This window comes from Bos indicus x Bos taurus, chromosome 27 (assembly GCF_003369695.1).
Source record: "Bos indicus x Bos taurus breed Angus x Brahman F1 hybrid chromosome 27, Bos_hybrid_MaternalHap_v2.0, whole genome shotgun sequence".
NCBI classification, from domain to species: domain Eukaryota; kingdom Metazoa; phylum Chordata; class Mammalia; order Artiodactyla; family Bovidae; genus Bos; species Bos indicus x Bos taurus.
The window spans coordinates 10,990,013-11,017,740 of NC_040102.1; the positions used below are offsets into that span (position 1 = coordinate 10,990,013).

Sequence of the window (27,728 nt, forward strand, 5' to 3'; positions counted from 1 at the left end):
AAATAGGTCTTATTCTGTGGGTACAAACATAAACACAATCATTGAAACAGATGAAGTTCAAAGGTGGTAGACATTTTAAAATAGTCAATGATTTACTATGATGATTAATATCGATTCCCGGTTTAAACATCTTTTCTCCATCTCAGATCTCAGGTTATGACGTTTGCTGCATCTAGAGGCAGCATCTTTCTCAGCACCAGATGTGTGTATTCCTAATGATAGCGACAATGACCATCACTGTGCAGCCTGCATCGCCAGTGAGCACTGGTTACTCTGGACACTGGAGTACAGAAACATACTGGAAACAAATGTATATGGAGAGGTTGAAGAAAGTGGTACTAGGGCACAGTTGTATTCCCTGAGAAAAATTTTAGATATGAATGCCATCTCAATTGTTTTTCAGCCAATAGGAACAAACCAACAAGATATATACCCAGAGGAGGTTGTATGCAAAGCACTAAAAACGTATCAATGGATTCAGTGGACACAGGTTTGAGCAAGCTCCAGGAGATGGTGGGGGACAGGGAAGCCTGGCATGCTGCAGTCCATGGGGACACAAAGAGTCAGCAACGATTGAACACCTGAACAACATCAATAAACGTATCAACATCAGATAGGTGTTCCCCCATGTTAGATGCTGGCCACATGACGGGGTAGGGGGTGGGGTTGTATTCTGTAGAGATATACATGCTTCCAAAGTCATGGGTCTTAAGTTACAAGTGGTCCTTTCAGGTTCTGAGCAACCATCTTACTTCTTTACTGGCACAGATGCCCTGAGAAACGGGCACACCCTCATATCCACCATTTGGTTGACCAGCGAGGCACTTCCCTGCTTTGGGGGATTATCTCTGGATCCTACCATACAGTAGGAGGGTCTTAAATTCAACTAGAGTGGCCCCTTTTCTCATAACAAGCTGGTGCTTCATGAGTGAGGGGAGAGCTGCATGTCCAGATATTGGTGCTTCCCTTTTACCTTCTTTGAAAATGACAAGTGTATATTAAACCTGGTGCCAGAGATTAGTAACATTCTGAAAGGATTTTTTTTTTTTTTTTTCCGTTTTCTCCTGTTTCAGAATTTCACCTGTTCCTTGTCTGACCTCTGGGGGGCTTACTCCAGATATCAATGAAAATGTAAAATCAGTGAAATAATCAGCTCTTTAAGGAGTATTTGTACACTTACCCGGGAATCTCTGAGAAAAGATCTAAAACACTATGGGATGGCTATCTGATGAATACGTTGCAGAGAGACTGGACGTTATTTTTGGACAGAAAAAACAGTAAGTGCATATTATAACAGATAATGGTAAGGACTCTAGTGTCACAGCATTGCTATACCTGGAGCCCTACTACGGTATAGCCCCAAACTGTTAGGACTTTGGAGGCTAAATTACCGAGGAAAGGAGCCCTGCTTCCAAATGCAAGAGGTGAGATCTGCTCTTCAGTCTCGGACGGTGATTCGTTTACTGACTATTTATCTATTCGAGAATTACTTCCTTTTATTTTTCCCCTTTCCAAGACTGAAATCATGAACCCATAAAACAAAAACCCAAACCAGATTTACCTAATGGGAAGCCTGCCAGGGGTATGCGTTGAAGAAGCCGTTCCAAAGTAGGTTCGGGAAGATGCAAGTGGAAGATCAATTTCATTGAATGGGAACCGGGCTCTTCCCGGCCCGGCGTTGAGGCTGAGAAGGGTGGGGGAGGGCGGCCAGTTCTAAGGTCATCCCTCCTGCAGTTTTGGGAACCAGGTAGACTGTCACTGAAAGACCGTGGCACCAGCGGTCAACGGACACTGGCGAGCTCATTAGGGGGCGAATCGTAGCAGCGGAGACATCCGTGCGCCGGAGCTCGGGGGTGGATTTGGAGCGTGACCAGGGCGCCCCAAACTGCGTTCGGAGGTTGCGGTCTGGGGCCACCTCTCGCATTTCCTACCGGGGTGAAGCCAGCCCAGCGAGGCCCGGGCGCCGCACCGGGGGTGGACTGCACCTCTCCCGATAGTCGGGGGCGAGGACGGTGGGGAGAGGGAAGCCGAATTGCGTAGCATTTAAACCACTATTAAAAAAAAAAAAAAGGCCAACTCGCGCCTCCCTGACTGAGCTGTGGTGGCGCGTTGGAGCGTCCCCGAGGGGTTAGGACGAGCCCGGGGCGAGCTGGAAAGGCGGCAGGGCGGGGGTCGGCGGGCGGGGGCTGAGCCTTCCGGGCGGCCGAGGCGAGGAGGTAGCCGTGCAGGCTTCACCCGTGTCGCCCTAGCCTCCGGGCTGGCGGAAACGCTCCGCACGGTCCTCCCCACGCCGCCTCCGCCTCTGTCCCCTCACCTCCGGCGCGCGGCCCGCGGTCCTCGCCTTCCCCGCCCGCACGGCTACCCGGCCCCGTCCCCGCGCCCCCGCCCGGCGCGCAGCCCCGGCCGCCGCAGCCCCCGCCAGCCGCGCGCAGCCTCGCCGCGCCGCAGCTGGAGCGCCGGGGCCGGCCGCGCGGACCGGGGGGCTGAGGAGGAGGGAGGGAGGGAGAGGGCGGGAGGCGCGGGAGGAGGAAATAAATAAATAAAACAATAACCTCCGCGCCAATAAGAGCGAGCGAGCGAGAGAGACGCGGCCAGAGAGCCCCCGGTGCCCGTTCGCTCGCCTCTGAGAGGTTCTCCCGGCGCGCGCGCGCGCGTGTGTGTGCGTGAGTGTGTATTTGCCGGGACTGGAGCTGGAAAGTTCAAACTAAACGTGTTGCTCGCGCCGCTCGCCGGGGCTGCGGCGGAGGCTGCCCAACTTCTCTGGGCCAAGTGCCCAGCGGTGCCCTGCGCCCTTGGCGCGGCGGCGGTGCCTCGGCCCTGCGCCCGGGCGCGGCGGCGGTGCCTCGGCTCGCGCGGGAGGGAGCCCGCGGCCAGGGCTGGACTCTCGCCCCGCCACCTCCAGAGACGCTCCCTGCTCGGCCTCCCCGCCTGGCGATCGCAGCAAGGTACGTGGCACTTTCCTGCACGGCTTCGACCCCGGCACGGCCCGCGCGGATTGCGGGCTGCCCGGGGTCTCTCCTTCTTGGGAGCAATCGTCATTTGTCAAACTTTACCTCCGCCTGGCGCTGCCCGTGGCGGCTGCAGCCACCCTCCCCGATGGCGTGGGCACCGCTGGCCGAGGGTCTCCGAGAGGGGCGGGGAGGATCCGCTGGCCGTGGTGTTTCCCCATCTGGTTGAGCATCGCGGCTCTGATTAAGGCGCAGGTCTTACCTTGCGGGAGTGTCCTTTATTACTGTTCCCTGTGATGCTTATAATGGTTTTCCTTGGCCCTTCTGCAAGGAAGGACGTTCAAGTTTGCAGGAAAAGGTACATGTAAAGCAGGGGAAGTTTGCAGCCGCTCGACTCCAAGAGAGGAGTTAACGCTGTCTTTGCAGTAGCGGCTGCGGTGGCGACCGTGGTGGCGGCGGTGGTGGCGGGGACGGCGGGGACAGCCTGGCGGGTGGCGGCGGCTGCACACTGTCCCGTCTGTGACTGGGAGCTGGAGGAGAAGTGTGGCTTCCTGGTCCGAAAGCGCGACACCGGAGCTGCCTGCAAAGATGCTGCGGAGGAAAAAAGCCTAGGGCTTCCTGGTCTTTGGGTAAATCCTGTTTGGACAGGCATTATTTTCTTCTGTGGTCTTTATGTGCTTACTGATAGGCATGCTTTTTTTTTTTAATCTCTTTAAAACTTTTATGCATATATTTCCATTTCTCGATGAGGAGAACGACTTCTTAGGACCCTCAGGAGAAATGTCTACCTCTGGTTGGAGGAGTGTGCAAACCTGAAATAGATGTATAGCCTAGTTCCTTCTTGTTTGTAGTAGATCCCCTACGGTGAAGCGTATCCTCAGTGCCTTACTGTTTTAATGGCGATTGTGGGTTCTTCATTTTTTTTTTTTTTTTAATTACGGGTGAAATTGGAACTCTAGGCTAAACACAAATTAAAAAGTCACAATAAGTTTCTCAAGCAACGTGCGTGAGCTTTTTGAAGCCACCTGCTGAATTAGTTCCTGTTACTTTTTGGAGGTTACCACTTGGTGCAGGCGATGTAGGCTGATCCAGCAGATGGAGCAGTGGAAAGCTGTTCTAGAACCTGCCTAACACACTCATTTATCCCTGTTCAGTCACCATGGTTCCAAAAAAAAAAAAAAAAAAAAAAATGTATGTGGAGCTCATTTTAGGAGAGGCAGTGCATTTTCTGTCCTATTTGGAAAAAAAAAATCATGCCAACTCAAATATAATTGAAGCATATCTGTAGAAATTTCAATTCTTTAAGTTTGTTTTCTCCCATAATACATTAAAAAATAGTTCTTTGTACCGATTAAAGTATAATATGATTCACTCATGTGAGAAATACCAATTAGTCATATAGTTACATTTTGGGGGTGATTCAGAGAACCATGGAAAACAGTTCCTCCGGTCATAATAAAAGTCTAATTATTGTGTGATAATTTGAAAGACTACATAAACTTGTATTTAAAAGTGAATCAACCTTATCAGTTTGAATACTTTCCAGTAGTTTGAATGTAACTGAGTTTGTGTTATACACAGTTAAGCTAGGCTTATATATATATTTCTTGAAATAATTTACTGTACCTGAAATTGAAGAAGAAAAGTTGATAAAACTTTCTAGTAATTCTGGTGAATTGCTAGTCCTTCTTCCCAAGATTCACATGACTTTTTTTAACCGCTGTGACCTGAACACATTAATCATACAGGCAGATAGAAAGGAAAAAATCTTCAAAGACTACTTTTTTGTGCCTGTACATTGGTAATTACTGTAACAATAATCATGTACAGAGATAATCTGCCTTCCTAAATAAATTTATAAACTTTACAGGCAGTCATGCATCTGACAGTGTAACTTTACAGTTAACAGAGCCAAAACAGGCTGTCCATTTTACAGGCAAAGCAGCAAAGGCTTAGGAAACTTCAGGCCTTTGTTGCGCTGTTTCAGTAGAGAACCTGTTATCAAATCTAGGCTGACCATCTCCAGTCTCTGCACCTTTCATTGTATTTTGCTGTAGATTTCATTGTGTCTTAGAACTCTGCTTAACTACTCTGGAAGAACTCAGTTATTTTATTTTTATTATTTAGTACTTTAAAACTTAAAACAATGTATCAAACATCTCAGGAAACCTTGGGACAAATCGGATGCTTTTGGAAAATGTAGTACCAGTACTCATTTGAACTATACCTGCTTTAGGTTGAGTGTACAGGTTTATATGATATAGGTGATTATTTTATAAATTATCAGATAACATCTCTAGAAAAGTACTTAATTGTGAATTCTAAAAACTATTTCCTTTACATTCCCATAATATTAAATAAGGCTCGGAACTCCTTGTGTTGTAATATAATTACTTTTCTGAAAGAACTGATTTTATCTTGTCTGTTGCCACACAAATTGATGATGGGTTTTTAAATTTATTACCTACCTTTCCCCATCCATACATTGCAAAACCAAAAAGATTTCAGTGTAAGCTGTTGAAATATTTATTCTATGTCTAAATGTTTAAAAATATGAGAACAGGATATTTAATAAATTTTTCTCTTTATTAGGCATGTTAGATTCTTCGAGCATGATAACTAATTGATAATTTAAAAGGCAGCTAGTAACAGCAATGTTGATTTAGTAAAATAGAAAGAAGTGAGTATGTATAGTCATTGCTTATGTGATATATACATTTTCAAACAAAACTGAGTGTGTTTATAGATTATTGCATAAATTTAGTCTCAATGAAATTTTGATACAATTAATATAATTCTGGTATAACGTGGACTTATAGATAGATAAATTATATTTTGGAACTTTTAAAAATGCTCAATACTCTCTATATAATGCAATAAGTAAGCTCGGTCAGTTAAGTTTATTTGACAGAATCAGGTAAGGTAGGTAGATAGATATCATTAAGTCTCCTGAAGTGACAGGGGTAGTAAACTGATGAACTTTGGAAATTCTCTAATCATTAACTTTTAAATTCTTATTTTAAAAGCTACAGTATCACAAATAGGTCATTTAAAAGTATCAATTGAAATGTGTGCCTCTATTTAAGCCAAGCCTCGTTTTTGCAGTCTAGCAATCACTGAGTTTTTGTTCATTTTATTATAGTGATTTGTATCCATGTTTGTCATTATTTCTGTCTTTTCAGGACTTTATTCTGTTATAGCTGTATTAGGTAGTTTTCTTCCAACAGTATAAAAGTGTAGCTATTGATTTTAGACTTAAATATATTTCAATTGAATGAAACTTTAAAGAAAACATTTAGAGGGTCTGAGAGATTATAAAGCAGCAGTAAGTTTTGTTTTTTTTCTCCATTAAATTATCATCTAAGAGATGAAATAGATTTATCAGTCAGTGAAGATCAAACAAAAGATGAAATCTTTTTATCCTTTAATTTCTATCTTGTCAGCAGCCTGTTTGACTTCACCTGTAATGTAAAGAATAACTGAATATGACTTTCACTTGTAATTTTTAGAAAATGCACATATATTTGAACCTTGGGTTTTATTGGGGGTGACACCTTTAGCTTCTGAATGAAGAAAGAGTTTTAAGCAGTATATATGAAAGATCAGTTATAACGTAAGAAAATAAAAATTATTCTGGATGAGCACAGCAGTTAAAAATATATCTTAGGCTATAAGTCTTAGCAGAAATGGTGAGAATCTGAAGGTTTATTTCAAATGATATTTCCAAATTTGAATACTACTCTAATATTTATATGTTTATGATGTATTGAGTGCAATACTTTTATATGTAAGAACTCTTTTCATTTTTCAATCAGCACTTTCTCTTATAAAACTCTACCAAGAATAAATATAACTTAATTATATGTATTTAATCATCTGTATTAAATATATATATATATTTACATTTTAAACATGAGTGTAATTTTGCTCTTACCATATCAATATTAATGAACAGATTTTACTTCATTGATTATCCAACATTCTTTTTGAAGTCTAGGGACTTCAGGCATTTTTTTCTATGTGGTTTTAGAGATACTCAGTTGTAGAAATATGATTAGAAAGCCACCTTACTAGTCATTCAACTACCATAAAACACGTGATGGATCCCTAAGTATAGCATCTTATACAGATTACTTGTAATGTTATTTAAAGGTTAAAATCATTGGCTGAGACAAACACAGGTATTTCTTAGTAATGGTGGAAAACTATCTTCCCTGTTTTTATAGGACATACATTTAGAAGTTTACTAAAAAAGGTAGATGAATCAAAACTTGGTATCAAATTAGTGAAAAAATTAAGAATTTAGCAGAATCATCTATCAGTTACTACAATAAACATATTTTCTAGGCATTTTTCCCAGAAGTAGGAGATTTGAAAGAAATAGAAAGAGGCATAATTAAAAGAAAAAGAAAGCAGCATCATGGAAGAATTTACTACCTGATATTGTTAGAAGAAAACAGTTGTCTACCTAGGGTTTGCATTATGATAACAGTACGTTTTATGATTTTGACTGTTTCACAACCCTCCATGCCCCTAAAATTGTTTCCTGTTTTATAATATGAATATTTTAAAGTTTTTTGTAATATTTGACTAATTTTCAGAACTTTGTGCCTAAATTGAAAGAAGATATAATGCTGTCACCAAATTAAAAGACTGAATAACTGTTTTCAAAAAGTTCAAATTGATATTACTTCACACATACCCCCCAACTCTGCTGTTGATTTTAATAAGAATATAATCAGATTATAGTCCTGTTCAATTCCCCGTATTCAGTAGAATAGATTATTTTTAGGAATCTGCTGGGATCTTTGATGCTAACATCAGGTTATGAACATTATCGTACAAAATAAAGAATCCAAAAAATGCTGTAAGTCTATAGAATTTACTAAACTAGTGCCCCAGGCAAGTAAGAATGGAAACATGCTCTCCTAGGTGAGTTACATGAAGATGAAACCAGGTGACTCCGGTCACCTGTTTATATCATGACTTCTTGCCCTCCAGTTTATACAAGTTTGTTAAATTTTATTTAATAGTAACTAATAGCAGTTACAAGTACCAACTCATTCATGGACTGCATTGATACTTAATGACTTTTGGTTTATGGCTCCATCAGTTATTCATTAAGTGTTAACTAAAGCAGAAAGATTTATTCATGTTACCTTTTAAAATAAAAAAAATATTTCAGCAGTTATAGGGTGATACTCGTATGGACTGGTTTTGAGTAGTTACTGATAAAACTAAAAAGAACTTGATGCAGATTTCAGGAATCAGTTTTATTATTTGGAAGATAAAATATTTCTAGATTTAAGCTGTGATTATATACAAAATAAACAGCAGTATAAATAGAAAAACCCATATTTCAACAAATTTGACAACTAGAAATGATAAATGGGTTTCCGTGTGTGTATGTGTTTGTGTGTGTATGATATTCTATGTTGATTAGTTTGAACTATCTTAGAATAGAATATCCTGAGAGGATAATGATATCCCATTGAATAGAGATTTAAAAGTTGTGTTGTTATATTATTGAAAAACAAATATGTCAATTTACTTTATTTCCCTGAACTTCCCCCCCTCCTCGAGAGAGTATTTTCCTAAATTTAGACAGTATTCATAAGCTTGATTAAAAATTATTTAAAAGATAAATATAAAATTAAATACGCTATAAATATTAGGTTCCTCCTACCATTCATTTGGGCTTCCCCCTTGGCTAAGCAGTAAAGAACTCGCCTGCCAAGCAGGAGATGTTTGATCCCTGGGTCGGGAACGTCTCTTGGAAAAGGAAAGTGCAACTCACTCTAGTGTTCTTGCCTGTGAAATCCCAGACAGAGGACAGAGGACAGAGGAGCCTGATGGACTATAGTCCGTGAGGTCACAAAAGAGTTTGACAGGACTGAGCAAATAAACAGCAACGTCATCATTGATTTGTTCATATCATCAAATTAAAAAACAAAGAGTACACTGATATTTTTCTTTTAAATCCAGTTACTTACAGGATAATCCAAGAGGTTAACCATTGGAGAATGTTTTGTCATGGGATGTATCACAATTTCTCTTTCTTATTATCTTAGAAAGCTGATTTTTAATTTTAATTTGATATGGTATATAAAGATTCCCAAAGTAAAGTATGTTTGTTTTATGATCAAATTATATACAGTGAAAATACCTTGCATTCTTATGTGTGATACAACAGGTATTGAGTTTAGAATACTAAGTCTTTATTCCAAGTATATCATTACTTATACTGTAGGTCTTTCCTAAAATACAGATCCAAGATCTGTTTATCACTCAAAGGTTCCTTATTCACATTTTTCACAATGCTTTTCCATAGAACTTAATATTCTGCTTATTAAATTCAAAGCACTTGATAATATTTTAGTTATTGCCAACTTCATTTAACTTTGATTCAAAACTACATTAAAATAATGAAAAGTATTATTAGCCTTGGTGGTGCTGGTGGTTGAGTCGCTAAGTCATGTCCGACTCTTGCGACCCCATGGACTGTAGCCCATCAGGCTTCTCTGTCCATGGGATTCTCCAGGCAAGAATACTGGAATGGGGTGCTGTTCCCTTCTCCAGGGGATCTTCCCGACCTAGGAATCGAACCCAGGTCTCCTGCACTGCAGGCAGTTTCTTAACCCACTGAGCTATGAGGGAAGCCCTTAAATATATTTTTATTAAATATATATATTACTATTAGCCTTAAATATATTTTATTTCTAAAGTTATCTGTTTAAATCAAATTTATTTTTCATTTCTTCAAAATTTTATTGGTAACTGTGGGATCAAAAAAGTTCATTACTTTTGGGACTTCCCTGATGATCCAGTGGTTACGAATCCCCACATCTACTGCAGAGGGCATGGGTTGCTCCCTGGTCTAGGAACTAAGATCCCAAGTGCTTTATGCTGCAACCAAAACAACAATAACAACCAGTTTATTATTTTAAATATAATCATGAGTCAGTGATATTTCTATTGTGTTTATAGTCTGTCACTTAGAAATTTCATAGTAAGATTTTAAATAAAACATTTCCTGTTGATGTTTGTCTGGCATATGATACATTTTAAGATTTTGCCTTTTAATAGTAGTTAATTTGGACAAAAAGGAAAGCAAAAATTTAATGGTTTTAACATATATATTTTAAAATGTTTCAGTTAAATAAAAAGTTGATGACTTAATCCAAATTATGTGTGTGTGTGTGTGTGTGTGTGTGTTAGTCACTCCGTCCTGTTCGACTCTTTGCGACCATATGGAGTGTCGCTCCCTCCAGGCTCCTCTGTCCATGGAATTCTCGAGGCAAGAATACTGGACTGGGTTGCCATTTCCTTCTCCTGTATATATATATATGTAAATTTCATTATTTGATTTAATAAATTTTGAGGGAAAATAACCTTGAAATAGTGCAGAAACCAATGTTAATTGAGTTTTCAGTTTCTTGGTACTGATTTGGCAAGACTTTTTCCAAATTGTCATGCTAATAATATTTATATTGGATCATTTAATATTTAGTTTTTTAAAAATTTGTGTGTTTCAATCAATATTGTTTGATACAATATTAATAGCTTCCAATTTAGTTTTAAAATTTGAATTTACACTACCTAAAAATAAAAAAACTTTTTTTGGGGTGCATTTAAATAAAAGTGTGCATGTACCAACAAATGAAAAAATTTAAAAGCAAATGGACAAAAAATTAACCGATGAAAAAAATTAAAACAAATGGAAATTTCAGTTTACAAAATATTATTGAAACAGAATTTACTCTTGAATCAGCTTTGGTATTGATTTTTCATTATATATGATATATTCATTTAAATATCATTTCCCATGTTTAGCCAATCATATGTTGAAAGTCTTATTTAAAAATATTTTCCATTGAGCAATGTCAAAAAACTTTTATTCTTGTTTAAAATATGAATAAATCTTAAAATCTTTCATTAAATTGTGTTGGTAATATAATAGCCAGGAAAAATATTGTCCTTGTAGGCAAAACTAAGAGAAAGATCCCTCACAAATTTCTTAAGACTTCAAATAAACAGCTACATAATAATGGATGAGAAGACACCTCATGATATGAGACCAAATCTACACAAAAAGAGCCTCTACCAAAAAGAATAGAATCTGTTCCCAAGGCAGCCACTCTAATCTTACTGACTGCTGCTACTGCTAAGTCACTTCAGTCGTGTCTGACTCTGTGCAACCCCATAGACAGCAGCCCACCAGGCTCCCCCTTCCCTGGGATTCCCCAGGCAAGAACACTGGAGTGGGTTGCCATTGCCTTCTCCAGTGCATGAAAGTGAAAAGTGAAAGTGAAGTCGCTCAGTTGTGTCTGACTCTTTAGCAATCCCATGGACTGCAGCCCACCAGGCTCCTCTGTCCATGGGATTTTCCAGGCAAGAGTACTGGAGTGGGGTGCCATTGCCTTCTCCGAATCTTACTGACAGGGTTAACAATATCTAAGAGACAAATGTTTCTGTGCTGTGGCTCAGTCGTGTCCGACTCTTTGAGACTCCGCTGTATATCCAGTGCGTGAGATAATGCCAATATATAGTAAGCTGAATGAATGAATGATGACTAACATGTCATGTATGTGTGCATGCTAAGTCACTTCAATTGTGTCCCACTCTTTGCGACCCTATGCGCTGTAGCCCGACAGGCCCCTCTGTCCATGGGGATTGTCCAGGGAACAATGCTGGAGTGGGTTGCCATGCCCTCCTCCAGCGGATCTTCCCATCCCAGGGATCGAACCAAGGTCTCCTGCATGGCAGGCAGATCCTTGCCCAGCTGAACTACCAAGGAAGCCCCAAATGTTTCTAACAGGTCTCAAGAAGATAAGGACCAACAGATCCAGAATCCCAAAGGCACAGTTTGGTGATCTTCATCTTAATGCCCTTCCAGGAATACCGTAGGGGTTAGCCTTCTGAACGTTTGATGCAGCAGGCAGGCTTGGGCTAATAGCATTAGTAGCATATTCTATAAATAAAATAACATGACTACCTTTTTTATGGTAAACCAGTGCTCACCAAGCAACCTTCCCATAATCTGTTTATTCCTATGCATTTTGTTTAGGGAAGGAAGGTGTTTGAGGGTTCTTGCACAGTCGTCTGGGAACTCCTGTATTTCTGTTATAAATGACTGAAGCGGCATGTTGTGCTCTGCCTTTCATTCTCTTGTGAGTGTTGCCAGTGTGAGAACCATCCTCAAATATGATCAGCTCTAGTGCACTGACACATACAGTGGCCGAAACTGCAGGACCAAGTGCACCAGAGCAGCGTCACCGCCAAGGGCTGTCCGTCAGCCACCCCGAGAGAAGCCCCATCACCTCCCCAGTGAGGACTTTTCTTTCAAAGACTGCAAAGACGAACAGGAGCAGGAAGCACCCGCCACCCCCAGCCCACTGTCTTATTAAAATAGCACGAGAATAAAGAAAACTAAAATTACTCAGGGAACAAAAAAGAAAAAAGGAAAGTTAGGATAAATAACATCATGGAATGAAGGGAATGAAAATACTTCCAACAGAAATATTTCTACTGTGACATTTTTGGGGATGTTTAATTATTTACTCTCACAAAACCAAAATTCAAGATTTAAAATATAGCCTTAATAAAATTTTGTAATTTTAAAGATTAATTTAAAAGAATAGTACAGTCTTAAAGTTCATTGCATGTTTACCCTATGGAGGCTTCTACAACTTTCTTTTTTACTCACCTTTATATTGTTAAGATTTTTCTCTACTCATGTATTTTGAACTTGTTTGTTTAATATAACTACTGCTCAGTATTCCTTATATGATTAAACTACAGTTTAAGTATTCCTTTGCCAACATAAGAAAAAGTTCTTAAGCATAATAATGTAGTAAATACAAAAGAGAAATGCAAAATACAATACAAAATATGCAGCTGTATAAACTGTAAAATGATATTTTGATATATATGTATCATATTTTATTTTGTATTTATCATGTACTTAACGTAGCATCATATGTATACTTTTTAAATTAAAAATATCTATGTCATTAAATATCTTCCTACCACAGTATCAATTTAATGACTGTTATTTCATTGTATAGGTTTAAAAGAAGTTACTTAACAATCTCATATAATTAGATATTTTGGTAGTTTTGTTTTATACTTTCATAAGATTCAAAAAGCTAAATGAAGTGTTTTATTGTGCTTTATGTTTTTGTTGCCATCCAAAAACATTTATTTAAGGTAATCAAAAGTGAAATTAAGTCAGAGGGTATGCCTGGATGTTTTTGATTTTTAATATAATTAAAATAATGTAGTAGCTTTCATAAAATCATGTTCTTAAATAATTGGAGCTGCTCTATTGTTGTGGTTGACTGTTAAGTGAATTATTGCTTGAAAAAATTAATCTTGATATTTTATTACCATAGACATAAAATGAATCCTGCCAAAATCTGAGATTTGATTTCACTTAAATCTGTATGATCTTGTGTGGGTAATTGAATATCTCCTAGTATCAATTTCCTGATTTATAAACCCAGGAGCTTTAGCAATGCTTAAGAGAATGTTGCCTACACTGACATTTTGTTATTCTAACTGCTGATTTTGGAAAAAAGGTAAATAGATGGTTGGATGGCATCACTGACTCGATGGACATGAGTTTGAGCAAGTTCCCGGAGTTGGTGATGAACAGGGATGCCTGATGTGTTGCAGTCCACTGGGTTGCAAAGAGTCAGACAAGACTAAGTCACTGAACTAAACTGAACTAAATAATGTGTAGGAATAAAAACAAGTTGCTATATTTCGACGATTTAATCAGTGTTAACTCACTTATTGCCAGTTGCAAAGTTGCAAGAATTTTTTTTTGTCAGTTACTTACAGTAATGTTTAATAATAGAGCCAATTATTTGGAGTGAACTCAAATTAGCCTGCAATTTAACATTTCTTTAGGTTTCTTTGGGCAAACATTTTCACAGCTGACTACATAACCTTTTGGAATATAGACACATAGATAGTAGCGTGAAGATTTACAATGAATTCCCTACATCATTTTCTCTAACTTATTCTGTGGAAATAACATGTGTATATGCATGTATTATATATTGATTCTTGCATGAATCTACACTAATTATATTAATATATGTTATAGGCTAATATTCAAGTACACTTCTAATTTGTATAAATAAGTCTGAAGATATTTAAATATTTGTCAACATCTTGTCATTTAATTTTTAAAATATTTCTGCCCAATCACTTTAAGTTTCCAGAAAGAAAAATGCTTTCCTTATGTTTGGATATTTCTCTAGATTAAGTAAGTTTTAGAATTACTTACTACTTGCCTATTAAATGAACATAGGAGTAGACTGGCCCATGTATGGTGCTTGAAGTCCAGTGACTTTGGTCCTCTACCTGAACCTGATTATCTAGGGCCTTATTTTCAAAAATAATATTTCCTCTTTCAGCCTTCATCTTCCTCCTGAACTGTAAAAAATGCTCTGTCTCCCCAGAGCTTTTGCTATTACAAGATGTGTACAAATATTTAGTCAGTGTAATTTATCAATATATTTGAGGTTATATGTGGAAAATAGTTTTTATGATCATAGGAAATATTAGTGCTCCCTGAGTCTTGCTATTTTGCACTTTCGTCCTTAATCAAAATGTGTGTGTGTGTTTGTGTGTGTGTGTTGTACATATATGCATATATAGAAGAGAGTGCTTGTGCACATAACCTCTCAAATAATGGACACTTACACAAATACAGTTTTACTAGTTATCATGCCAAGTCTCCCATCCTGCCTTCAAGCAACAGGAGATGGAGACTAATGGGAATCATAACCTTAACCCCGTTTAAGAGATCTTTGATTCCTGCCATCACGAGTTAGATTCTTTATAGCAGAGCTCCTGGGATATACCCTATCCTAGATCAAATTGGTTGTAAAATATGTAATGGGAAAGAGCGATTAGTATATTCTAATTAACTGCAATCAAACAGCACCTTAACAAGTGTATACTTTAAATTAGCTGTTTAAAGACCTTTGATGGAGATAGAAAATTAGAGACCAACCTTCAGTGCAGGCAAATTTCCAGTTGATCATCGAGTAAGAACTCTGATTGCTGCACACAGTGGCAAGTTTCCTAAGTGTGTGTAGAAGTTTCAGGTAGTAGGGAAACAGTGGATTATGGAGATTCCTAGGCTTATAGGATGTTCCTGATTAGCCTGTAGTTGGTTTTGTTGCTGTTTTTTTGTGTGTGTGTGTGTTGCTGTTGTTATTGTTATCAGTAGTTTTTCTTTCCCTTTACCCGATTACATAGTCTTTATTAACTAGAGAACTGTGAGATTGCATAAATTTCAATTAGGCTAAAGTGATCATAAGGACCATTCCCTTTGAGTCCACTGCCTTTTACAGACTACTTCATGAGAAGAAAAATAAACACAAATGATAACAGGTTACCTTGTAAATTAAATGGTCAAGGCCTGAATGCCTTCTATTTTTTTCTAAATAACCTCAAATACATTATGTGTGTTCTTTCCAGAAAAAGCTGACGAGACATGGTTCTTCAAAATTACAACTTATGTACATTTTTTTTCCCTTTAACCTCCTGTTTATTTTTCTGGAACTGAATGTATTTTTACTTCTTATTGTCCTAAAATAAAATTATGCATTGGTATTGGAATTATCTATACCTAGATGCACATGAGTTTGGGGCAATATTTACAAATATTTAAATATTTTAAAGGTATTTAAAAAATATTTAAAATTTTCCCATTTAAGCTTTAAACCTTTTACTGAGGAGAATTTTTGTCTCTGGACCGTTAGCTCATTGTCTCTAAAGCCCAACACTTGACTAATACAAACTTTTTCTCCTCTGCCAGAAAACCTATCACTTTCTCCTTCCTGTTCTTTTGGTCATTCGTGCTCTCCTCTCCTTTCTTAAGTGCCACGAGGTCACCTCACTTTGTCCCCTTGTCTGAAAGTTCACTTTCATCTGGGCATCTCACCCACAGCATTCTGTCCTTCTTGTTATTCCCTCAGTCGTGTCCAGCTCTTTGCAATACATGGACTGTAGCCCACTGGGCTTCCTGTCCATGGGATTTTACAGGCAAGAATACTGGAGTGCGTAGCCATTTCCTTCTCCAAGGGGTCTTCCCAACCCAGGGATTGAACCTAAGTCTCCTGCATGGACAGGCGGATTTTTTTTTTTTTTTTTTCCTACTGCTGAGCCACCAGGGAAGCTTTAGTGTGACCATTAAATTTTAGTAAGTACCTAGGTGACTATGGTTTTGAAAATTACTGAAGAAAAAGAACTGAAAATTACTTCTCATAGCCAGACCCTAGGAGGAAACCAAACAGAAAGATAATGTTAGAATTTGAGTCTTTCTGTGTAGTTTAAAGAACTCAATGGCTATCAAAAGATTCATTGTATAGAAAGATGTTAAAATTAGTTCTTGCAGATGCTATAGAAATGCAAGATATCATCAATAAGATCAATAAGAAAATGTAAATTTTTATATGATGAGTCTTTTTTTCCTCCCCAGGAAGCATAATAATTCATTTGCATATTATTAAGTGGGTGTCATAGTAAATGAGCCATTCTTTTGTCAGTAATGTTAAGCTTCTTTTGCTTCTCTAGCATTGTTTGATCATCAGTACACATTCACACGTCTTGTCATAAGTCTCCTTAGGCTTATATTGCCTCAGAGCCTCACTTTGAAAAAGGAAGCCGCTTGCTCTAGATCCAGCCAGTCAACCACATTTTAAAAGGCAAACTCATTTTCCCGTAACCTAACGTTCATGTATCTTTGACATTTCTCTTCAGGTGTTCTCCCAGCTTTTGCTTCCTTGTTGTAGTTAATTGGGAAGTCAATCACCAGAAATTCTTGATTACCTCTTTGAGAGATGCAGAAAGAACAGTAACTGCTTTGAAGAAGATCAAAGCCCCAAAAAGAAATATTGACGTAGATGGTGGCTTTCTTAGAGCTGCCATAACAAATTGCTGCAAACTGGTGGCGTCAAAGAACTGAAATTTGTACTCTCACAGTTGTGTGTGCTCGATATCTCAGTCGTGTCGAACTCTTTGTGAACGTGTGGACTATAGCCTACTAGGCTCCTCTGTCCATGGCACTTTCCAGGCAAGAGTACTGGAGTGGGTTACTATGTCCTTCTCCAGGGGATCTTCCTGACCCAAGGATCGAACCTGCATCTCTTGCATCTCCTGCACTGCCAGGTGGATTCTTGACCACTGGGCCACCTGGGAAGATCACAGTTGTAGACGCCAAATTCTGAAATCAGCATGTCAGCAGTGGTGACTCTTTTTGGCAGCTCTGAGACAGAGTTGGTATCTTGCCTCTCCGAGCACCTGGTGGGACCAGAAACTCCTGGTGTTCCCTTGGTTCGTAGAAGCCTCTCTCCCATCTCGTACTCGTACTTAACTTAATCGCTTCTACACAACGTTTTTTTCCAAGTAACGTTACATTTGTAGGTACTACGGTTTAAAAGTTGGGCATATCTTTTGATATGTGCCTCCTTCCAGGGTCTCCTGGTCTGTATCTGTGTATGTCAACCCTCCCTCTCCTTCCTCTTATTAGGACATTAGTTGTTGGATGCAGTGCTCAGCCTAAATGGAAGATGATCTCATTTCCAGACCCTTAATTGCTTCTGCACAATCTTTTTTTCCAAATAACGTTACATTCATAGGTACTAGGGATTAAAAGTTGGGCATATCTTTTGAGGGGACCCTATACAATCCACAGCAGGAAAAAAAGGCAACTTTGGTAGAACTTAAAAGGTTAGTTTTGGATAAACAATTTAGACTGCATCACCTACAGAAAATCTCTCTATACGTGGTGTAAAATGTACATATAGTGGTTGGCAGAATTGCTAAGTCTTTGGCAGAGATAAGCAGTCTAATAACCTTAGATGTGAGATGAATTTTATTTAATAATTTACATTCTGGTAAGAACTCTGAACATGATTCAGGGAACCTAGCAGGGGACTTGGAATCTAGGAAGGATAAGGGTGAATGTCCCCAGGACAAGTTGTGTCCGTGGCATCTCTAGTGAGATTTTTGAGGTCAAGACATGAATGGGCAGGGGCTTTCCTGCAACCAAACCTGATGTTAAGGCTTCTTTTCTGTAATTAATTCTACCTAGTAAATGGAAAAAACTGGTGTTTCAGCAGTTAGATAGGACAGAGGTAAAGTCTTTGGTTTGTCAGTCATTAATATTCTGAATATAAATAAGCTGTTTATTTTCTTTGAATTTTAACTGTCCTATATAAAAGAAAAATAATGAGAATTAGTTTTCATTATTCTTGGGATGAAAAATGTCTGTCCCCAGTGAGGTCCAAAGAAACATTCTGTGGTGATGAGAGTGTTACCCATGTATCTATGCTGTCCAAACCCCTGGCCCCAAGGTGAGGACTGGGAACGTACTTGATTTTAATTAATTTAAGTATAAACAACTACTTTTTTGGCTATCATATAGTACAGTGACTCTGGCACAATTTCTGGCATATGAAAACGTTCCTCTCTTTCTCTTTGTTCCCATCCTATCCCTTGTTTTCCCTTTCTTCCTCTCCCCTCCTCCCTGGTCATTCTCCTTCCCTCTTTCTTCCCTCCCTCCCTCCCTTACCTCCTTCCTCTCTAGATGCAGTAATTTAAGTTTGTGGGGACCAGAAACTGATATGTATGTCTTGAACCTCAGTTCAGTTCAGTTCAGTTCAGTCGCTCAGTCATGACCGACTCTTTGCGACCCCATGAATCGCAGCACGCCAGGCCTCCCTGTCCATCACCAACTCCCAGAGTTCACTGAGACTCACATCCATCGAGTCAGTGATGCCATCCAGCCATCTCATCCTCTGTCGTCCCCTTCTCCTCCTGCCCCCAATCCCTCCCAGCATCAGAGTCTTTTCCAATGAGTCAACTCTCTGCACGAGGTGGCCAAAGTACTGGAGTTTCAGCTTTAGCATCATTCCTTCCAAAGAAATCCCAGGGCTCATCGCCTTCGAATGGAGTGGTTGGATCTCCTTGCAGTCCAAGGGACTCTCAAGAGTCTTCTCCAACACCACAGTTCAAAAGCATCAATTCTTTGGCGCTCAACCTTCTTCACAGTCCAACTCTCACATCCATGCATGACCACAGGAAAAACCATAGCCTTGACTAGATGGACCTTTGTTGGCAAAGTAATGTCTCTGCTTTTGAATATGCTATCTAGGTTGGTCATAACTTTCCTTCTAAGGAGCAAGCGTCTCTTAATTTCATGGCTGCAGTCACCATCTACAGTGATTTTGGAGCCCAAAAAAATAAAGTCTGACACTGTTTCCACTGTTTCCCCATCTATTTCCCATGAAGTGATGGGACCGGATGCCATGATCTTCGTTTTCTGAGTGTTGAGCTTTAAGCCAACTTTTTCACTCTCCACTTCTTGAACCTAGTGAATTTTAAATATCCTCTTTTTAGCACAATAGCTTTTATTCTTTGCAGGGATTTGTTGAAAACATGAATCCTATAACTCTTAAAGTAACAGCACTATAAAAAGAGAACATTAAATACAAATAATTTCTTAGATTTCCTTTTCTCATGTTTAAATAATGTGAGAACTCAGTTTGCTGTACCCTGACTTGTCATTCAGTGATGTAGATTTCAAGGATACTATGATGGTAAACCGTGTGTGTGAATTCAGGAAACATCCTGAAACTTCCCTTTATGTGATTTATGATTGAAATTATTCATTGCTCTCCTTGCCAGTTTTAGTTATTTTATTTTATGCTTTTCATGGGTGTAGATTGTGGGAGGCTACAGACCGTACAATTTCATGTATTGCTTGACTTGGAAAGTAATTGGAAATGGAGACGGGTTTTTGATTACACTCTGAAATCCTCCACCAAAACCACAACAGAAGTGTCCTCCTCCCTCTAATATCACATTTTATAATTTTATTTATGGCATAGAATTAAAATATGAAATATATAACTGCTAAATCACAAGGAAGAAGTGAGAAACACAAAGTGATTGAATTTAGCATACTTTATACAAGATTACTATATAAGAATTAAACTGTGCAAAGTTGGTTTTACTGACAAAATAAGATCACTGGACAGATGAGTAGCAAACTTTGTCCTGTACAAGCAAATAAAAGTTCGTTGTAAGCAAATTCTGTCTCACTTATGCTACCATATACTTAGCTACACACACATCAGTTCAGTTCAATTGAGTCGCTCAGTCGTGTCCGACTCTTTGCGACCCCATGAATCGCAGTACGCCAGGCCTCCCTGTCCATCACCAACTCCCAGAGTTACTCAAACTCATGTCCATTGAATTGGTGATGCCATCCAACCATCTCATCCTCTGTCGTCCCCTTTTCCTGCCTTGAATCTTTCCCAGCATCAGGATCTTTTCAAATGAATCAGCTCTTCGCATCAGGTGGCCAAAGTATTGAAGTTTCAGCTTCAGCATCAGTCCTTCTAATGAATACTCAGGACTGATCTCCTTTAGGATGGACTGGTTGGATCTCCTTGCAGTCCAAGAGACTCTCAAGAGTCTTCTCCAGCACCACAGTTCAAAAGCATCAATTCTTTGGCGCTTAGCTGTCTTTATAGTCCAACTCTCACATCCATACATGACTACTGGAAAAACCTACACACACACATACACATGTGCAAAAAAGAAAAACCTTTGTGGTAAATTATGAAAAACTGGTAATTATAGGCAATTCTCTTTTAAAAATAGTGTAACAAATTTAGCAATAACTCACCCCAAATTAAGAAACTAAAGCTGTTAATTTCAGAAAATTTAGGAAATAACAGGTAAAAAAAATAATGCTGTATACAAAATCTGTGGGTGTATACAAAACTATAATGAAAAAAAAATTAATATATTGAATACTTCATCACTCAATTCAAAATATAAGAAAATGAATTCTTTAGCTAAAGATCTGAAATAGAGCTTTCAACTTTGTTGTATATATGCTCAGGGGTAGGATTGCTGGATCATACAGTAGCTCTATTTTTAATTTTTTAAGGAAGCCTTCATACTGTTCTCCATAGTGGCTGCAATTAGGACCTATTGTACAGTGTAGGAACTATATTCAATATCTTATAATAACCTATAGTGGAAAAAATATATAGATCTATATATATCTGAAATAAAATTCTGTGTTGTACACTTGAAATTAACACAGCATTGTAAATCAACTATACTTCAATAAAAAAGGTAAAAAGAAATCTAAAAAAAAATCAACAAAATAAAAAGTACAAATAATAATTTAATAAATCTAAAAAGGTAAGTTAATAGCAGAATTTGAAAATAAAACTAAACATTTTGTGAAAACAATAAGCACGATGTAGAATATTTGCTGGTCAAAAAATATGAGTAAAACTATGAAAATACAAGAAATCATCATTTTGATATTTGGCAAAACTAATACAATTATGTAAAGTTTAAAAATAAAATAAAATTAATTAGAAGTAAAAAAAAAAAGAAATGATGGAATAAAACCTGCATCAAATTGATTTTTTAGGTACTTTATGTTAGAGGAGTTGTCTCAATAAGTGCTATAAGATATAAATTTACCATGAGAACACTGCTATTGAGCTGTGCCCCCAGAAGACCAATATGCACTGAAAATGTTATTGTTGAATTCCCTTAGGAGTCAAAAAGCCTATGCTATTTTAATTACTGGAAAATATGGATAACGGAAGAAATTTTCCTCTTTTAGTTTAGAAATCAATATGATTGATGTCAGTAAAACTGGAACAATCGTATGACCATTATAAAAAGGCATTTAGTAAATTTTAATGTCCATTTCTGATAAAACAATCATTATATATTGTTATATAATATAGTATTTAAATAATTATTTTGCAGTGGAATCAGAAAATAGACTCCAGAAACAATGAAGCCACATTATTATCATTTACAGATGGTAATCATTGTTAAAACCTAAGGCAACTAAACTATAACTGGAAATAGTAAACATTCAATAAGTTGGTCATTTAAAAATAAATGATAATATTGTGATGTCAAATGTTTTCTTTGTAAATGTAATAATTAAAACCTGCAGCTAAAAACATAAAATATGTGGATAAAAATTTAACAAGATATGTACAAAGTTCAGGTGAAGAAAATTTAAAACTATAAAAAACCAATAATACTGAAATGAAGAGATTTACCTAAATTGCATAGTTATGTGTGAGTACTCTCTCTTCAAAATGGTTGGGTGCCGTATCTGCTCTAGTGTTCACTGATTACTTGACCATCGTTAAGTTATGTACCATTTCTGTACCTCAGTTTTCCCATCTGCAAAATGACAAGAAAAATATCCTGTTACAGAGTTGTGGTGGATAAAAGAGATAATGATGTCATCTGTTTGGAAAATTGTTTTACACTGATCATTTAGTCACCCTTTGCTATGCTTCCTATTATTCCTACTAACACCTCTCTGCTAATGAGAGAAGTATACTACTCTACTGAGAAGTATAAAACGTTAAATATCAAATTCTCTAAAAACTAACCTGTGCATTCAATGTAAAATCCACCCGAATCCTACTAGGATTTTAAAAATCTGTCAGGTGGTTTTAAAGTACCTCTTTGAAAAGATGTAAAACAAGTGAAGGACCACCAGGCAGCTCTCGAGGAGGGGTTATGCCCAGGTAGATATTAAAATTCATCATAAAGTTATACAATTTGAAATAGCGTCCTGATGGAAAGAACAGAGTCCAAAAAACACTGGATATGTGAATGTATGGAATTTTAATATGTGATCCAAAGGCATTTTACATGAGTGGGGAAAAAAACCTATATTAATAACCAAGGTAAATATCCTTCTAGGCAAATACATACTAGGCTCCAGAAAAGACATACAAAAGATCAAAAAAATTATGTCACTAGTTATTGAAGAAATGGCAAATGAAATATGAATCTTGTATTTCTATTTGGATGGGTACTTAAAAATGAGAGCACTATAATTTCTGTACTTTTGAATGTTAGGGAACGTGTATTTTCCATAGCCTCCTTGACCCTAGTTTTAGGAACAAAAGTGTCACATGGATTTGGGGAAGGGTGTAGATTGGAGGTGGGACAGAATGAGGATATAGTTCAGAGGACGAAATAGGGTCAAGGATGCTGAAAGTGGCAGAGACTTTTCCGCAGTCATCATTTGTAATGAAGGCTAATAAAACACTGATTTTACAGTTTGACATGGCAGTGTCAAAAAGGCCAGGCTTTGTATCTTGCCTGTTGTTAAACAGTAGACATATTACGAAAATGCAGTGTTGGCCAGAGTGTAGAGATACAGACATGAACACACTGTTGATGGAATATAAAGGTACATAGTCTTTTTGCAGGGAACTTTTCCAGCATTGCTCAAACAGAAGCACTGATTTACTTAGACAGTATCACCGGCTCAATGGACATGAGTTTGAGGAAACTCTGGGAGATAGTGAAGGACAGGGAAGCCTCGCGTGCTGCAGTCCATGGGGTCTCAAAGAGTCAGACACTACTTAGCGACTGAACAATAGCAACACACTTTGCTACAGAGATTGTCTTTATAGAAATGCATTTCAGTGAGATATAATTGCATATGAAATTGAAAGTCACTTAGTCATGTCCTACTTTTTGTGACCCTATGGACTGTAGCCTACCAGGCTCATCCATGGAATTCTCCAGGCAATAATACTGGAGTGGGTTGCCATTTCCTTCTCCAGGGGATCTTCCCGACCCAGGGATCGAACCCAGGTCTCCTGCACTGTGGGCAGAATCTTTACTGACTGAGCCACCAGGGAAGCCACTATAATTAGTTGAGAAGTTGTATCTAGAGAAGGGAAAGGCTACCCACTCCAGTATTGTGGCCTGGAGAATTCCATGCACTAGTCTATGGGTCTCAAAGAGTTGGACACAACTGAGCGACTTTCACTTTTCACTGTATCTATACGTACACACACAAGTTGATATATGTGTATATATATACACACACACACACACATCGGAGAAGGCAATGGCACCCCACTCCAGTACTCTTGCCTGGAAAATCCCATGGATGGAGGGGCCTGGTGGGCTGCAAGTCCATGGGGTCTCTAGGAGTCGGACATGACTGAGCGACTTCACTTTAGTTTTTCACTTTCATGCATTGGAGAAGGAAATGGCAACCCACTCCAGTGTTCTTGTCTGGAGAATCCCAGGGATGGGGGAGCCTGGTGGGCTGCCGTCTATGGGGTCGCACAGAGTCAGACACGACTGAAGCGACTTAGCAGCAGCATACACACACACAATTGATATATATATACACACACAATTAGTTGAGAAGAATACATATATATACATATGTATATGTATGTAATATGTATATAATATATACATACACACACACACATATGTATGTATGCTTCTCGGCATTGTTTATAGTACCCAGAGGGGATAACAGGGAAAATAACCTAGATGTCTAGGAATAAAGGATTGTTTACAAGAATCATCTAGCATTCAATAGCGAAATGCTATGCAACCATCAGTGGATGCTGTAGATTTACATTTACTGAAATAGAAAACTCTGCACAGCATATTGCAAAGTGTAAATATTTTTATGCATATGTATATTTGTGTATGTGTATTTGTCCTCAGAGAGTGCTGCTTTAAAGGATGTTCAGAAAAATGTTAACCATGAAATCCACCACCCACTGGCTCCCCATGTGGCATTTTGGGTAATTTAATTATTTCTGTTTTATATGCTTATTTGTGAAGATTCTTCCAGAGCATGTATTATAATTTTTTCTTAATGACTGATATTTTGCCTAATCTTTTAGCCAGTTCTGTCTATCAGTTACTGTGTTCAGAATCACACCAGTGTGACGGGAGTTGCTCTCAGGCAGAAGCAATTTTGATTAAGACCAAAGGAAAGCAAAATTGCTTTTCAAATTTAGGTTACCTCGGCAGAGGAATGCTTTGGACAGTATCAATTAATCTATTGATACTGGACTCCTGGACCAAGGGAAAGTACACAGAAGCTGAGAGAGGGACTCAAAACTGGAGGTAAAAGAGAATAAAAATGTGCTGTCTCTCCAAGACCCAGTAGCGGTGGTTGTTGGGTATCATGGAAAGTCTCATGGACTTCTGCTCTCATCTCAAAGATGACAGATGCCTAATTTAATAGATCAGTGTTGCTTCAGAAGGTATTCAATGCTGGCCTCCCATTCTGTCTGAACTCAACTCCCCAACCCAGTTTCACGATGGCCCTATCTTTTCCATTTAAGTGATGCCAGTGCCTCTGAGTTCTGCCCCTCCTTGCCTGTGACAAGAAGCACAGGGGGATATCTTATTAATTAATCCAGCATGTACTGATTTTTCCTCCTGTGCCACGGCCAGCGCCACATCCTGGAAGCCAAGCCTCTGTAAACCTGGTCAGAAAGGCAGATGTGTAAATGATCAGAATGCAGCTGGTAGTGTTAGGATAGAAGCCTATGCATCTGGTATTTGTAAGAAATGTCCAGCATAGGCAAGGAGAAAGTAGATTAATGGTGCAGGGGGGCAGTGCACCTGTTGGGTGACTGCTAATATGTATGGTGCTTCTTTCTGGGGTGGCGAAAATCGTCTAAGCTTACATTGTATGTGCCTTTAAATGGGTAAATTTTATAGTATGTGAATTATATGTAAGTAATCCTGTTGTTCAGTCACTAAATCATATCTGAGTCTTTGCAACCCTGTGCTCTGCACTTCTCCAGGCTTCTCTGTCCTTCACTATCTCCTGAAGTTTGTTCAAACTCACATCCATTGAGTCGGGGATGCTGTCTAACCATCTCATCCTCTGCTGCCCCTTTCTCCTTTTGCCTTCGTCTTTTCCAGTATCAGGGTCTTTTCCAATGAGTCAGTTCTTTGCATCACGTGGCCAAAGTATTGGAGCTTCAGCTTCAGCATCAGTCCTTCCAGTGAGTATTCAGGGTAGATTTCCTTTAAAGTTACATGAATGAACATTTTACCCAACTTGGGTGACTGTGGGGACACTGTCTGGTCAAAGGCAGCAAAGGAGGTGTTAGAGGGTGCCATCTGAATCAATCAGGATTTAGGTTGGTGAAGCAATCGGGCCAGGGCAGTCTGAGCACGTGCAGCTGGACACGAGAATGTACATGGTTTGGTGTCTTTGGTTTATGTTGCGTGGAGGCTGGGAAGCTGTAGAGAAGAGATACTATGTCCCCTTCAAGGGCCTTGGTCCTACAGTGAGAAGTTTTAGGGCGCCATGACGTTAAACTCCACTTCCGGTTTAATGAAACGTGAGGTCTTTTTTCTGTAAGGGGACATTGTGACTGAGTGTGTAGAGATTTACCCAAACAGCTTCTTTAAAATGTAGACATCAGAGATCCACCACCAGAGATTCTGACCCAGGGGTTTTTAAGTGGGGGCCATGCATGTGTGTTGCGTGTGGTGGTCACTCAGTCGTGTCCCACTCTTTGCGACCCCATGGACTGCAGCCCACCAGGCTTCTCTGTCCATAGAATTCTCCATCAAGAATACTGGGGTGGATTGCCATTCCCTTCTCCAGGGGAACTTCCCAACCCAGGGATCGAACCCTGGTCGCCTACATCACAGGCATATTCTTTACCATTTGAGCTATGGAGAAGTCATACATCAGCCTTTTAAATAAGTATTCTTTGTGATCCAGTGCACGTGGTTTATGCATCAGATTTGGAGAAACATGACTTAGAGAGATCTCTGTATATATTCTTCTTCATATCCCCGATGCTAAATGCTCTATGTAGTACTACAATCACAGTCAGAAGCACTTCAGTGCTCAAGATTCTAGATTATGAGCCAGTTCTTTGTCCTTTGCATTCAAATTAAATTGGAATTGCATGTTATAAGGGAAAAAATCCCTACTATACTTATAATGCCTACTATAATCTTTTTTCTGTAAAAATGGTGTATGAAAGAAATCAAAGATGGATGTAATTTATAAATGTGGAATGGACCAATTGAAATGTTGCACACAAAATGAAGGTTACCATGTACAACTTGGTACAACTTGGTTACCATGTACAAAATTATTAACAAATATGATTTTAGTGGTCCCCCATATGGTAATATCTTTAAGGCTAGGGAGAATTTAGGATAGTATTCAAATTCTGTTTTTCTTCCTGGAGGAGGATACGGATCTATGATTTTTTTTCAAAGTACATTAAAAATAATATGATGAACATTCTTTGAAGCAACTTATTGTACTTCATTTAAGCCATGATCACATGCATTGTATTTCTTTTAAGAGGAAGATAAATATCAAGACTGTAATTGCAAAGCTTTTCTTCCCTTGAGAGTGTTTGCTATGAACATCTATTGATTGGAGTGATTGTACAGAAAGATATACCATTGTCCATATGAAATTAAGTGTTGATACCTAGTTTTATAGATACATTTATATTCTACTTAAGGCATTTTCCTCCTTCAATTAGCTATACTTTTTTTTTTCTTCTCTCATACTCTTCAAGACTCTGCCTGGGGAAATAATACTTTTTGATTGTGGCCTTAAGTAGCCAATGAATCTAACTCATTTTCACTAAATGTTATTCTGCTGTTATGGCCATCATTCTCAGTTAATTTTAATTCCACCCCTTGATTATGCTTTTCAATAAGTATATATCCTCAAAAAAATGCCTAATTACTGGAAGGATTTGTTAGATGTGGAAACTACAGAAAACAGGACTCTAATAGTCCTAGAGAGCGTGGGACAACCACATTTAGTCTTTCAAGCAGGAAAACTAAATGATGTGAAACATTTGAAGAAACAGCTGGTGAAAAAAAAAATAGCTTTTACATATGTCAATGATTGTTACTTAAAGT

At 38.5% G+C, this 27,728-nt stretch overlaps 1 protein-coding gene across 12 annotated transcripts in view; it reads left to right on the forward strand.

Annotated features, from left to right (window-relative positions):
- The first annotated feature begins 2,870 nt into the window (after positions 1-2,870).
- The window catches only part of TENM3 (teneurin transmembrane protein 3), a 2,746,241-nt gene continuing 2,721,383 nt past the window's right edge, over positions 2,871-27,728 (forward strand). For 9 of the 12 annotated variants that reach the window (XM_027530163.1, XM_027530171.1, XM_027530173.1 and 6 more), the window contains exon 1: positions 2,871-2,945. The gene's annotated coding sequence lies outside the window, so the exon portion shown is untranslated. The remainder of the gene's footprint in view (positions 2,946-27,728) is intronic. The other 3 variants (XM_027530177.1, XM_027530178.1, XM_027530179.1) reach the window with 1 other exon arrangement.